Consider the following 12193-nt stretch of genomic DNA (forward strand, 5'->3'; position numbering starts at 1 on the left):
GGGAGATGAGAGAAAAGATATATCTACTGAATATATATAAACAATGTAATGTTTTAGGTGTGGCCATTATAAAAATATTCCCTAATCTTTCTAGACTAAACAACCCAGCTCCTAAAACTTTCCCTCAGGACTTTCATTATTTTTTTTGTGCTTATCTATACCAATTTTGATTTCTTTCTTAGAAGTAAAAATTATTTGAGATTATATTCCATTGCTTTACATTATCCTTTTAAATGTTATCCTCAGTTGAGGAGATATTACATACTTAAAAGAGAAACCAAATGAAATTTGTAAGTTTTCAAAGAGAAAACATAGTTTGAAGTACATGCAAAAGTAGTTTATAAAATAATTACTGTTCACATATAAACCAATTTTATCAGAAATTTGATTTTTTTAAATAAATTTTTATTGATTTCAGAGAGGAAGGGAGAAGGAGAGATAGAAACATCAATCATTGATTGGCTGCCTCCTGCATGCCCCACACTGAGAATTGGGTAAGTGCCGTAACCTTCTGGTTCATAGTTCGATGCTCAACCACAGAGCCACACCGGCTGGGCAGAAATTTGATATTTTTAAGGATAAAACAGATTAATTGTTGCATCTAGATTTCATAATCCCACAACACACACACACACACACACACACACACACATTTTTATGCTATGAAAAAATAGTCAAACATAATACTTTTATCATGATAACATTTAATGAAATAAAGTAGTAAATTATTTTTTACCCTGAATTCATGACTATACAAAGAATCTGTTGTGACATATAAACACTGAGAAAACTTGTTGGCACATATTGTGGGGAACATATATATAAATTTTCCAGTTTAACATCTTCATATTTCTAACCAGACTGTTGTCTATGAACTGCCTTTGTCAGCATTACCTTGCAGGTAGTTCAGGAGTACTTCTCAAAAATGCAAACTCCTTGTCTCTATTCCAGCCCTACAGAACTGGCATCTCTAGAGGTGGGGTCTAGGTCATTCTTATGAATATCTCAGTTTCATATATTCTGTACAAGCTTTGTTCTTTGTTCTTGGTGGAGCAGTTTTCTATTTCCCACCCCTAGAAGTAGAGATCTTTTATTTTAAGTTGTTATTTAAGGAGTGATGGTAAAAATGTGAGAGGGCATGTTTTCTATCCAGAGACCTAATTATTGCAGACTGAAAATGGAACTTTGTTAGTAGGGATCTGTAAGGTGAGACTAGCTTCCTTTTAGGATGTTGATAAAAGATAAATCCCATGATTTCTTTTATAATTCACTGACTTGGCCAGGTTTGCCCTTCACATTGCAGAGGATTTGATTTGTTCCTTGTAGTGAGCTCTAATATAAGACGTTGCCTTTTTTAATAAGGGACCTGGAATATTTATTTTCAATTGGCCACCAGCTGCCAGGTAGTTGAAAAAAAAGGAAAAATAATGCTGAGCTGTAATTGCTGAGTCAGTGGTTTGATCTAATAGATGGAATCCCAAGATGTATTCTTATTCTTCTGCTTTCCACCACTTAGGTCACCTCCAGTTCATTTGCTTTAAAGGTGACCTATTGCAATCAATCATGTGGTAGCTTGGAATTTATGTGATACCAATCATGTGATAGTTCAGAATGTTGTCCATAGTTATATTAGAATTTATCAATAAGATTACTCTCTAAAATACATTTGCTTCACCACTTTCTAATAACATGTTTTCTCCTAAAATGGATATATTTTGGAAGTTATATGGCTGTGACTTACCAGATGTTTCTCTATGATAGTTTTCCTTTAATTTTACTGACTTTCATTTTCTATTGTGTAAAAGGTTACACAGTTTTTTGTATATGTATACATTTTACAAAAACTTTCCGATCCATTTGATTCTCACAACAACTCAAAATATGGCAGGGAATGTATTGTCTATATTTTAATTTAAGTAAAATTTAAGAAATGTTATAGTCATCAATATGAATTTCACCATTAGCAAAACATTAACAAGGATACTTTGAAAATTAATTTTGGAATAAAGTTAAATTAACATGGATAATACTTTTTTTTTATCTTGTGATACTGCGGAATGTGAGAGGAACCTATTTATGAAAAATCTCTCCAGATTGCATGAACCAAATTTCTATTCGCTCAGTGTGATACAAGGACAAAGCTTCAGGCATCACAGGCTTATGATGTTATCCCTGTCATTAACACAGCAGGTTAGGTAAGTCTGATTATGAGTAGGAACTTGTCTCAGTGTGCTCCACATTGCCCCATTTCACAGTTATATCTCCAGGACTCTAAGAATATTCACATTGAATAATACATTAGATAATCACTCTAATTATGAGTCCCTGGGCCACAGCTTGATCAAAGATATCATGAAAGTATTTGACTATATGACTTTTAATAATAAATTCCAACCCTAAGACTCAATGGAAGAAATCTCTGTGTTGATTCATGTCACCTTATTTAATGTCTACACTACTTTTCTCACAGGAATATTATACTGTTGATGAGGAAGATACAGGAAGTTAGGCAAAATAAATGAGTGGCCATTTCACAGGTTGGGTGGTAGAAATACTGTTTCGAGTTGATTGTTTGGAAACTGGAACATATTCTTCCCTATAAACAATGTTATAAATTGTTATTAAATTCCAAAGTTAATTTAAAATATGTAGGTGAGCTACCCCAATAAAAATGGGAAGCCAGCCTCCAGAAAAGGCCTGTGTAGTGATAGCTGTACACACAGGCTACTACAAGCCAATCACAGGTGAGGGTCACAGAAAAACAGACAAGCAAAGGCAAACCACAGTCTCTGCTGCAGGAAGAGGCCTTTTGATTTCTTGACAGGATAATGACACAGCATGGGCTAATTTCCCTTGGGAATGATAACCAGATGCATTTCAGAGTGTTGGAGCTAAACCCCTGGTAAGATATGATTGATAAGTTTATTCCAAACACCAAAGAAGATAATGAAGTGGGGTAACTTCCAGCCCCCCTCCAACCCCAATTCACCTCCTCTCAACTTTCCTAATCACAGTGCTCCTCATTTTGGACATCTGTATTTATCCACGGGGAGATCTCAAAAAAAACAAACAAATAAACAAAAAAACCCCACACACCTACAAACAAACAAAAACCAGAGGATAAAGAAACACCTTCCAAAGCAGTCGCTTCTATCCAGGCTCCACAATAGGGAAGAAACTTGATTTTGATCTGGCCTAAAGGCCTGGAAGATTGTTAGTGTGTGATCCCTGGTGCTTCTCCTAGAAAGTGGAGCTCCTCCTCTCAAGGGTCTCCTCCAATCAAAATAAAGCACAGTGACCTGGGGAAAGTTCCACCTTCTCCAAGTGTCTTGCCTCACTTCTAGGAAAATTAAAATTTTAATGCAGAGATTATAGTTGTATGTTTTGGATTCCTATGCTGTTTTATTTAAGCTTCTACCAAATTTATGCTAAACCGATTAATTGAGGTTATAAATGGAGAGATGAAGTTAGTGGGATGTGATGTCGGGGTCTTTGCTCTGTCACTAGCACTATTCTCCTTCAGGGACACCTTCTGGGAATGCTGAATGAGCTGCCCTTTGAGGCAGCCCTGAGCAGATTCACAGTTTGTCTTTTTAGGTAATTCCAGTACCTCGAACAACCCTGGAAGAAGGGAAAAGTAGCAATTTCTTTTTCTCAATTAATTTTGCTATGCATGTTTCTCCATATGATTAAAACTTGTACAGTATCTGGCACTCAGACTTGTAAGATTAATTTAATTAAAGCAAAAAAATAAACAAAAAAATAAAATTCCAAGTACCCAGGAGATAGAAAATCATGCCTGTTTGATTTGGGAATACTTAGCACATTTGAGAAAATACACATACTGGTAGCTTTCTATCATGATACCCATATTTAAAATAACCATTTTTCCTGGAAACAAGTTGTCTCTGGTTCTGATTTGAATCAGGAATCAAAGTGAGATGATGTCACAAAACTAGTTTTAGTAGGCATGATACTGGCCTTTTATTGAAATGACTGTCTTTGCTAATAATATTTCCACTTGAACATGTCACATGCACCTCCAAATGGAACCCATTCGGTTCTTCTTGTGCACTCCTGACACTTCGAAAGCTGTTCCTCCTAATGTTCCTTATTTCAATTAGTGGCACTGCCATCCACCCAGGTGCTCAAGCTAAAAACTCTGTGGTCACCTCCAACCTTTCCGTCTTAATTAGGAAAGTTTGGTGAGCAGGAGAACCATGTTCCTTATTTTCCAGGACAAATAAGTCATTCTTCATCATTGTTTAAATGATTTTGTGAAATGTTTAGTATGAAGTATAAAATGTTGAAGTTTTTCTGGGAATTAGCTCTCAGAAAAAGATACGATATACCTTGAGTTCTATTGCATGAAATCATCTTCAGAAGTAGCACATTAACCTTTTATTAAAGTAACCCAGAGAGGATAAGATGTTAATAATATGTTGCACTACAGGAGCATATTTGTATGGAGTTAGCTAAAGGAATATAAAAAAATCTTTCAAGTTTAAAGCAAAATTAACATTCACTTCTGCTGAAATGCAGCCACTTCTAGGGTAAAATATCACAATGCTTAAACATTTTATTATACTGTGCACTGGGATTAGAATTACCCATGAAAAACATCCAAAGGTATTCTTTGTAGAAATTTTAAATTGTAGAGATTTCTTTGTAGAAATCACAAAACATTCTTTTTGCCCTTTATTCAACTCACAATATCACATTATATTTCTAACATCAGACTACATAGCAAAATATTGTCTCATTACTAAAAGGTAGAGAGTGCACTCTATAAAGCAGCATGGCACTCATGGGGAAATTTCTCTGTGATGCTTACAAATATTTCCAAGAAGATAATGTCTCAAGGACTGGAAGCAATCACTATGACCCAGTGCTTTCTAGATTTAAAGCTTTTTAAGGACATACAATGTCAAATAGCTTTAATAAGTGCTGTTCCACTGTCAGTAAAATCATATTTTGTGTTTTCCCCCCACTTGCTTAGAAAATCCTAGAAATAGCATATGCAATACTGTCAGTTTATTTACACTTAAAATCAAGTCTCCTTTCATGAGACTTAATGCTCTCTTTTACCAAAGTATTCATTAATTTGAGGGAAGTTATATGAGTTAAAGGCTATTGGAGGTTTCTCTTCAGGTATCTGTGTTCCCGTTTGGTAAGTGCTGACCCCATTCTTGCAATCACTAAGTAATGAGATACTCACATGTGCATAACGAGAGGCCACCCCCAAACACCAACCATCAGAAAATTCCAAACCTGAAGTGAATCGTTCTAAACTCATTATTTAGAAACAAGAACAACAAAGGCATTGATCTTCAAGTACCTGGGGAAGTGCACTCTTCCTACTGGTCACTCTGAGCCTCTGCCCTACAAATGTATTTACCTAAGGATTAGTTCTCCGGACAACTAGCAGGGATTTGATTTAAGAACTGAATAGGACTCCACCACAAAGCCATCCGATCACAGACAGTGTGCTCTTTTAATTTACTTCCATAAACAGGCAAAAATTGAAGTCAGCTGTCAGCACAGACCAAATTAAAGAGCTGAGTGTCAGAGCCACAGTTGAGCCAACATCAGTCTTTTTTGGGGGAAGTGGAGTGGGGAGGGGAGTTCGAATTTTTAAGCTTCCAAAGAAGATAACATTGTTAGGTACAAAGCTTAGCCTTTCACTTTAACTGTGGTTTAGATGTATTGTGCATTGCTTACTTTTCAAAAATTGAATTTAGACTGAAACTAATATCATTCCTAAAAACTTTCCTTACTTAAATGATGTACATAAACTCACATATAATACAAGAAATGTGCAAACCATAACCATCCCTCATATAATGAAAGCCAATTCAGCGCAGTTGCCCAGGCTTGTGAACCCGAATCCCCTTGACTTAGCTCATTACAGAGTCCCAGTGCTTCCTCCAGTGATTTCAATGGTTACTCCATTCTGCCCTGGTATTGTTTGCTTGTTGTGTCACAGTGACCTTGCTCTGTGCCAGTCTGCTGTGACAGAACCTGCAATTGTGATCGGGGACAAAAGTAAGCAAAATCTCAAGACTGAAAAGCTTGACAATTTAATCAACAGCACACACAGTTGTCATGTTTATTACAGTAACTGCAGACATCCGAGGCTATGTGTGATGCCTTAAAATTTGGGTGGCATAGGTATAAATGTAATGGGGGCGATATGGAATAGTGGTTGAAGTACACAGGCTATGGAGTCAGATTTGGGTCTAATTTTCAACTTGGCCATTTAAAACTAAATTATTTTATTTTTTGAATTTCCATTTTCTCATTTGTAAAATAAGGACAGTAATACTTAATATTTCTATTCATTCACATGGCATTGGCAAGGCTCCCAGCGAGACCAGAAGTGCTCAAAATCTCTTGAAGACTAATCTTGAATAGACACTATTATTGCCAGCTTTCTGTTGGTCTGAGCAAGTCACAGTATAGCAAAGGTACAAGGGATGGGGAAATTTTGTCCATGTTTGCTGGGAGGCGCTGCCAAATCACATGGCAAAAGAGTGAAGATAATCATGGCTATTTGTACACACAATTTACGATATCTTACTTGAATAATTTTCTCAAGGAAATGTAAAAGGACTTTGTTTAATACTTTGTAGAATAAGATCAGCAAGCTCATCAAGCTGAACCAACTTGGTAGAATAAGCATTTCTGAGCCAAGAGTGACCATGAGAATATAAGCCTTGGATTGAGCATTAAATCTTCTATACATCATAGGATGGGTTGTTGAGCCAATAGTATTTGGATCTTAAGGGACACTCTGACACCAAGTCAGAAGTTGATACCATTCTAATTAACTCAGCTATTCATTAATTAACTAACAGGAAAGGAGCAAAGGGAAGGACGGGTAATATAAATACAGCTTTGCCAGGAAGCTGCAGTTCAATACTCTCCAGGTCTGTTCGCCACAGATCCTGAGGGAAGGGACTGGACAAGAAAAAATAGACACATGCCCAGTAAGGTCTGAATGACGTAGGAAAAGTAATTGCCTGTCAATCACACCTGGGAGCATGTCATTGGCAAGAATAAGGGTGGCCATTACGAGGTGTGGGAATCTGAAATACATAAGCTCCTGAACAAACGGAGTTCCCTCTCTTGGCCCTCTCTCTCTCTTGGGACTCTTGTTGCAGGGAGCATGCTCTCATACTCTGCACTAGCCCACATGGTCCACAGCCATGTGGACCCCACACACATGGACTGATGGACTGCAACTAGCCTGTTGCTGTGCCTGACTCAACTCCACCCTGGAACAGAAACTCTGGACACTGGCTTTGCTTTTAGTTCTGCTGAAGCCAAAGCTGCACCTTTTCCAGGACTGGTTTTAGGGAAATGGGACTTTGTAAACTGAGGACTATAACTCCACAAAACTAAAGCTTTTTATCACATCTCATTCTCCCATGGGGCCTTTCAGAAATGCTTACTCCAGTTGTGCCCCAAGAACCCCACCTCCACAAGTGGATACCCCACTCCCACCAGCAATGAAGAAGGACAGTCCATGCAGTTCTCTGATAAAAATATGACTTAGAGATTGGTATTATAAATGTCAAAAATGTTACTATAGGATATGGTGTGCTCCTGGTTTATTTGACCATGGAGAAATTCTCTCTTTCCTCTCTTCTCCTCTCCCTTCCTCTCCTTCCCTTTCCTTTCCTCTCCTGTCTTTTCATCTCCTCCTTTCCCATATTTTCTCCCCCATCCAGTTCTCATAGGACTAAGAAGTGTAAATAGTATGGGAATGGGCTTAGAATATTAAAATGAAGCATTTGACCCAAGCTTGTAGGCACTGGCCTGTCTTTGGAAGATGTGGAAACAATGTTTATGATTGAATTTGGAAGGATTCATCTTTGGACAATGTTGTTTTATAGATTAGAAGAAAACTCTGTTATTGAAAGTGCGAATCAAATTACACTCATCTATATATATGAAAGCCTAACCGACCAAATGACCAAACAACCAGTTGCTTTGATGCGCACTGACCACCAGGGGGCAGACACTCAACGCAGGAGCTGCCCCCTGGTGGTCAGTGCGCTCCCACAGCGGAAGCACCACTCAGCTAACCAACGGGTGCCAGACGCAGGGCTCACAGCTGGTGAGCGCTACTGCGGCAGCGCAAGCCTCTCCTGATTGGGATTGACTGGGCACGAGCCCAGGCAGGCACAGCAGGGCTGGGGTGAGCGGGAGCAGCAGGCGAAGTTGGACTGCCAGTTTTAGCCCAATCCCTGCAGGCCAGACTGTGACATCCCCCGAGGGGTTCCGGATTGTGAGAGGGTGCAGGCCAGGTTGAGGGACCCCACCGGTGCATGGATCCATGCACCGGGCCTCTAGTAGCTTCTAAAAGAATTAAGACAGATGCAGAACAAAGGTACATCTGCCTTCTGGTACCCAGGCACCCAAGACATTCAACAATATTTAGTGACTGATGACTATGGGGACATCCATGGACTTGGATTATTTTCAAAGGGACTCAACTAATAAAAGGCTCCAATCAGGCTTTATTTTGTAAGAGATGTTTCCCATGTCTCATATGTTTTTTTCTCCTCTAGAAATCAGAATCATGAAATAGCATGTCAGTTGGGTCCAATTGATTCAGGTGTATTTTTTAATGGTGGATGAAAGGCTTTTAGCTCTAGACTTCATAAAGATAACCAAGGACAGCAGATAAGAATGATTGAACCCTCCCTAAGGAGTGAACTATACATAGTTAAGTGAACAGTTAACATAAACACACATAGACACACATCAGAATAAGCAGCTGCAACTACAGTATAATTCTATTACTAATCCAAATCAGTCTTTATTAGGATATCAGTGACTTTAAGAATTAGTCCTTCTCTTTTCCAAAGTAGTTTACTTGATTGCTTTATTCCTATGTCCCTCATTGGTCCTGATTGACATCCACCATTGGTAATTCTGTCTCCCATAATTACCCGTACTGGTCCATGAAAAAAAGCTCTCACTTTCTTGTATGAAAGCTGTACATAGGCAAGAATACATGAAGACATTCTTAGTTGCTTTGTCCACACTCTTCAAACAAATAGAACCTATATCAACCATTTTTTCAACACATATTTTCTGTTCCTATATTGCTATTATACAGATGCACACTGGAAACTCAAGCCCCATTCATTCTGCATATTACACCTATTGTGTTTAATCTACTGCTCTTAACTGACCTGCTACAAGATGTCTTTACTTTAACAAGGGACATTATAGACCTTTCTACATTCAGGCTGCAAAGATCCCAAAAATAATTATATTGTGGATACTGACTTCAAAAGTTCTTTTCATCTATGCTCAGTTTGGCTGGGTGGCTCAGTTTGTTGGAATGTCATCCTATACACCAAAAGGTTGTGGGTTCGATTCCCGGTCAGGGCACATACCTAGGTTGTTGGGTTAATCCCTAGTCAGGGAGTGTACAGGAGGCAACTGATTGATGTTTCTTTCTCTCTCTCTCTCTCTCCCTCTCCCTCTCCCTCCCCCTCTCCCTCTCCCTCTCCCTCCCTCCCTCCCTCCTTCTTTCTAAAAAGCATAAAAACGTATCTTGATGTGAGGGTTTTTAAAAAAGTTCCTCTCACCACATTTTCCCTTACATGTAATATTTATAATTCAGTTTCTTCATAGTTATCTCCTTACTGGCATGCTAAAATATATCCTTAACCTCTCCCCAAGCAGCCATGGCAGGTTAAAATATGAATACATTGTTAGATGATTGGTTTTTTTTTTAACCACTTCATGTTCATTCTAGATATTGCAGACACATTCATATACATAATCAATAAAAACCAGTAATTAATAATATCAAACATTTATTGAGAGTCTACTGTGTGCCAGGCACTGTGTTAGGAGCTTTTTGATGCAACAGCTAATTTAATACATACAACATACCTAAAGTTCACTTTCTATTTTAGAGTCATGATCTTTTTAAAAGTATAAATCTAGCCAGTCAACCCGACATAAAATACTTTTTAGAATAAAATCTAACTTCTTTACCATGCTCCACAAAGTCCTCCATAATCTCACCTTTGTCCACTCCCCAACTTTATCCCCTCCCTTGCTCACACTGGCTGTCTTTCCCTTGATCTCCCAATTGTCTTGCATCTGGCTTTCCATCATCCTGGGACTCTCTTCCTAGACTTTCTCACAAGACCGCCTCCTTTTCATCATTTAGGTTTTAGCTGGAGTGTCATCTCTCTAGAGAGGCCTTCTTGGACCTTTATGCTATCTTCTTACACCTTCTATCCATCACTCTTTTATGTGTAATAGGGTGTAGCATTATTTGAATTTATCTTTTGTATTCATTTGTTTACATGCTTCTATCTAGCCATCCCCATCAAACCTTAGTCCCAGTGAAGGGAGGGTTTGTATCTGTCTTCTGTACCTAGAACAATAAGTATTGTTTTTGTTAAATGAACACTCAGTGCTGACAGTGGTATTGGTTTTCTTCCAAATTATGTTTGTGCTAAGTAATTTATCCACAGTCACACAGATGATGGGATTGATTTTGAACAAATCAGCCCCGATTTGAACTCAAGATTTCTCAAGTCCAAATACCATGCTTTTAATGTCTATGCTCCCCTGTATAAAGTTTTAATATGTCTACTTAGTATAAAAGCTGAACAACTCTACTCCACTCTTTTTTCTAAACAAAATACTAGCAAATCAAATACAATAGTACACCAAAAAAAAACAACATGATCAAGTGGGGTTCATTCCAGGGGCACAAGGATGGTTCAACATATACAAATCAATCAATGTAATATACCACATTAACAAAAGAAAGGATAAAAATCATATCACCTTATCAGTAGATGCAGAAAAAGCATTTGATAAGATGCAACACCCATTTATGATTAAAACAATAAAATAGGAATAAAATGAAAGAACCTCAACATAATAAAGACGATCTATACTACTATCACACTCAATGGCGAAAAACTGAAAGCTTTTCCTCTAAGATCAGGATCACTAATAATTGACTGGATAAATTGGTGCAAAAGGAAGCTATTTTACTTCCACATCTTATTCTGAGTCTGAAGAGAAGAGGACCCAAATATTCTGGATTGTCACAGAACTTTGCTTTTATTCAGAAGAACCTGCCAGGAAGGCAGGAGAAGAGGAGAGAAAGTGACCTGGGATATTTTGAGCCCCTGCCATCTGTGAAGCATGTTGTAAGCGTTATGCTGATTAACACCTGAGCTGTTTGTGACAAACACCACTAAATTCTGATTCCGAGAGTTGAGAAATGCAAATGACTAGGTAATAGTAGAATATAAAAGTTGTTCTATATAAATCCAAAGTCCATCAATTTTTCATGGCATCACTGTCTTAATGAGTGGTAGCAGTATTCTTAAGAGTAAAATGTGAAGATTTTTACTGTTAACACCACCTTCATTTCTTCTTTTTCACTGACATTTGAATATTCCCAGAGTATCATATGATATTTCTTTATCAAAACCCTGATTTCCCTCTTGTTCAGTAATAACAGAGAGTTATGCCAAATTAAATAAAACCACATTACTTAAACAGGCTCACCAGAAACAAGCCAAAAAGGCTGGACAGTGGATGCAATTTTGAATCTCCAAGGCAACTAAGGAATTTATTTTTCCCTGAGGCGACATAAAACACGAGCTGTCTTCTCTTTCATAAAATGAATCAAGCCAGATCGATGTGGCAGTTTTACCTGGAACTTAACAGCTAGTCCAAAATCACTTAAGTATCTTTTTAACTAAAGCCTAGGCATGAAGCTTCTCCTACTTTTGTAGAATGTGGACCAAGCAACTACCAGCCTAGAACCATCAAAACTTGAAATTGATGTGGAGGAAAATTATACTTGATGAAATATTTTTTTCTTTTTCTGTTTTTTTGGAGGGGGATCCTCCATGAAGGTTTCCCTGAGTTGAGAGACAACTGAGCACAGTTTGGCCTTGGCAATGTGCAGGCTCTCCATGGAGCCAGGGCTTGCAGACAGTGGCACGATGAAAGTTATTTCAATGTCCTTCCTTGGAATTGTCATCATTGGAACCAGGGTCATATGAAAGGAATCTGGGTTTGACAGCACCTCTCCCTGTTGGGGACTTCTCCTGTCCTGATGGAGCATCTGTTCTCCCGTCCTTAGGAGAGCAAGGCTCTTACCTCATCCACAACTTCTATCTTTTGGCAA

Source organism: Myotis myotis, unplaced genomic scaffold (genome assembly GCF_014108235.1).
Source record: "Myotis myotis isolate mMyoMyo1 unplaced genomic scaffold, mMyoMyo1.p scaffold_m19_p_16, whole genome shotgun sequence".
Lineage (NCBI taxonomy): Eukaryota > Metazoa > Chordata > Mammalia > Chiroptera > Vespertilionidae > Myotis > Myotis myotis.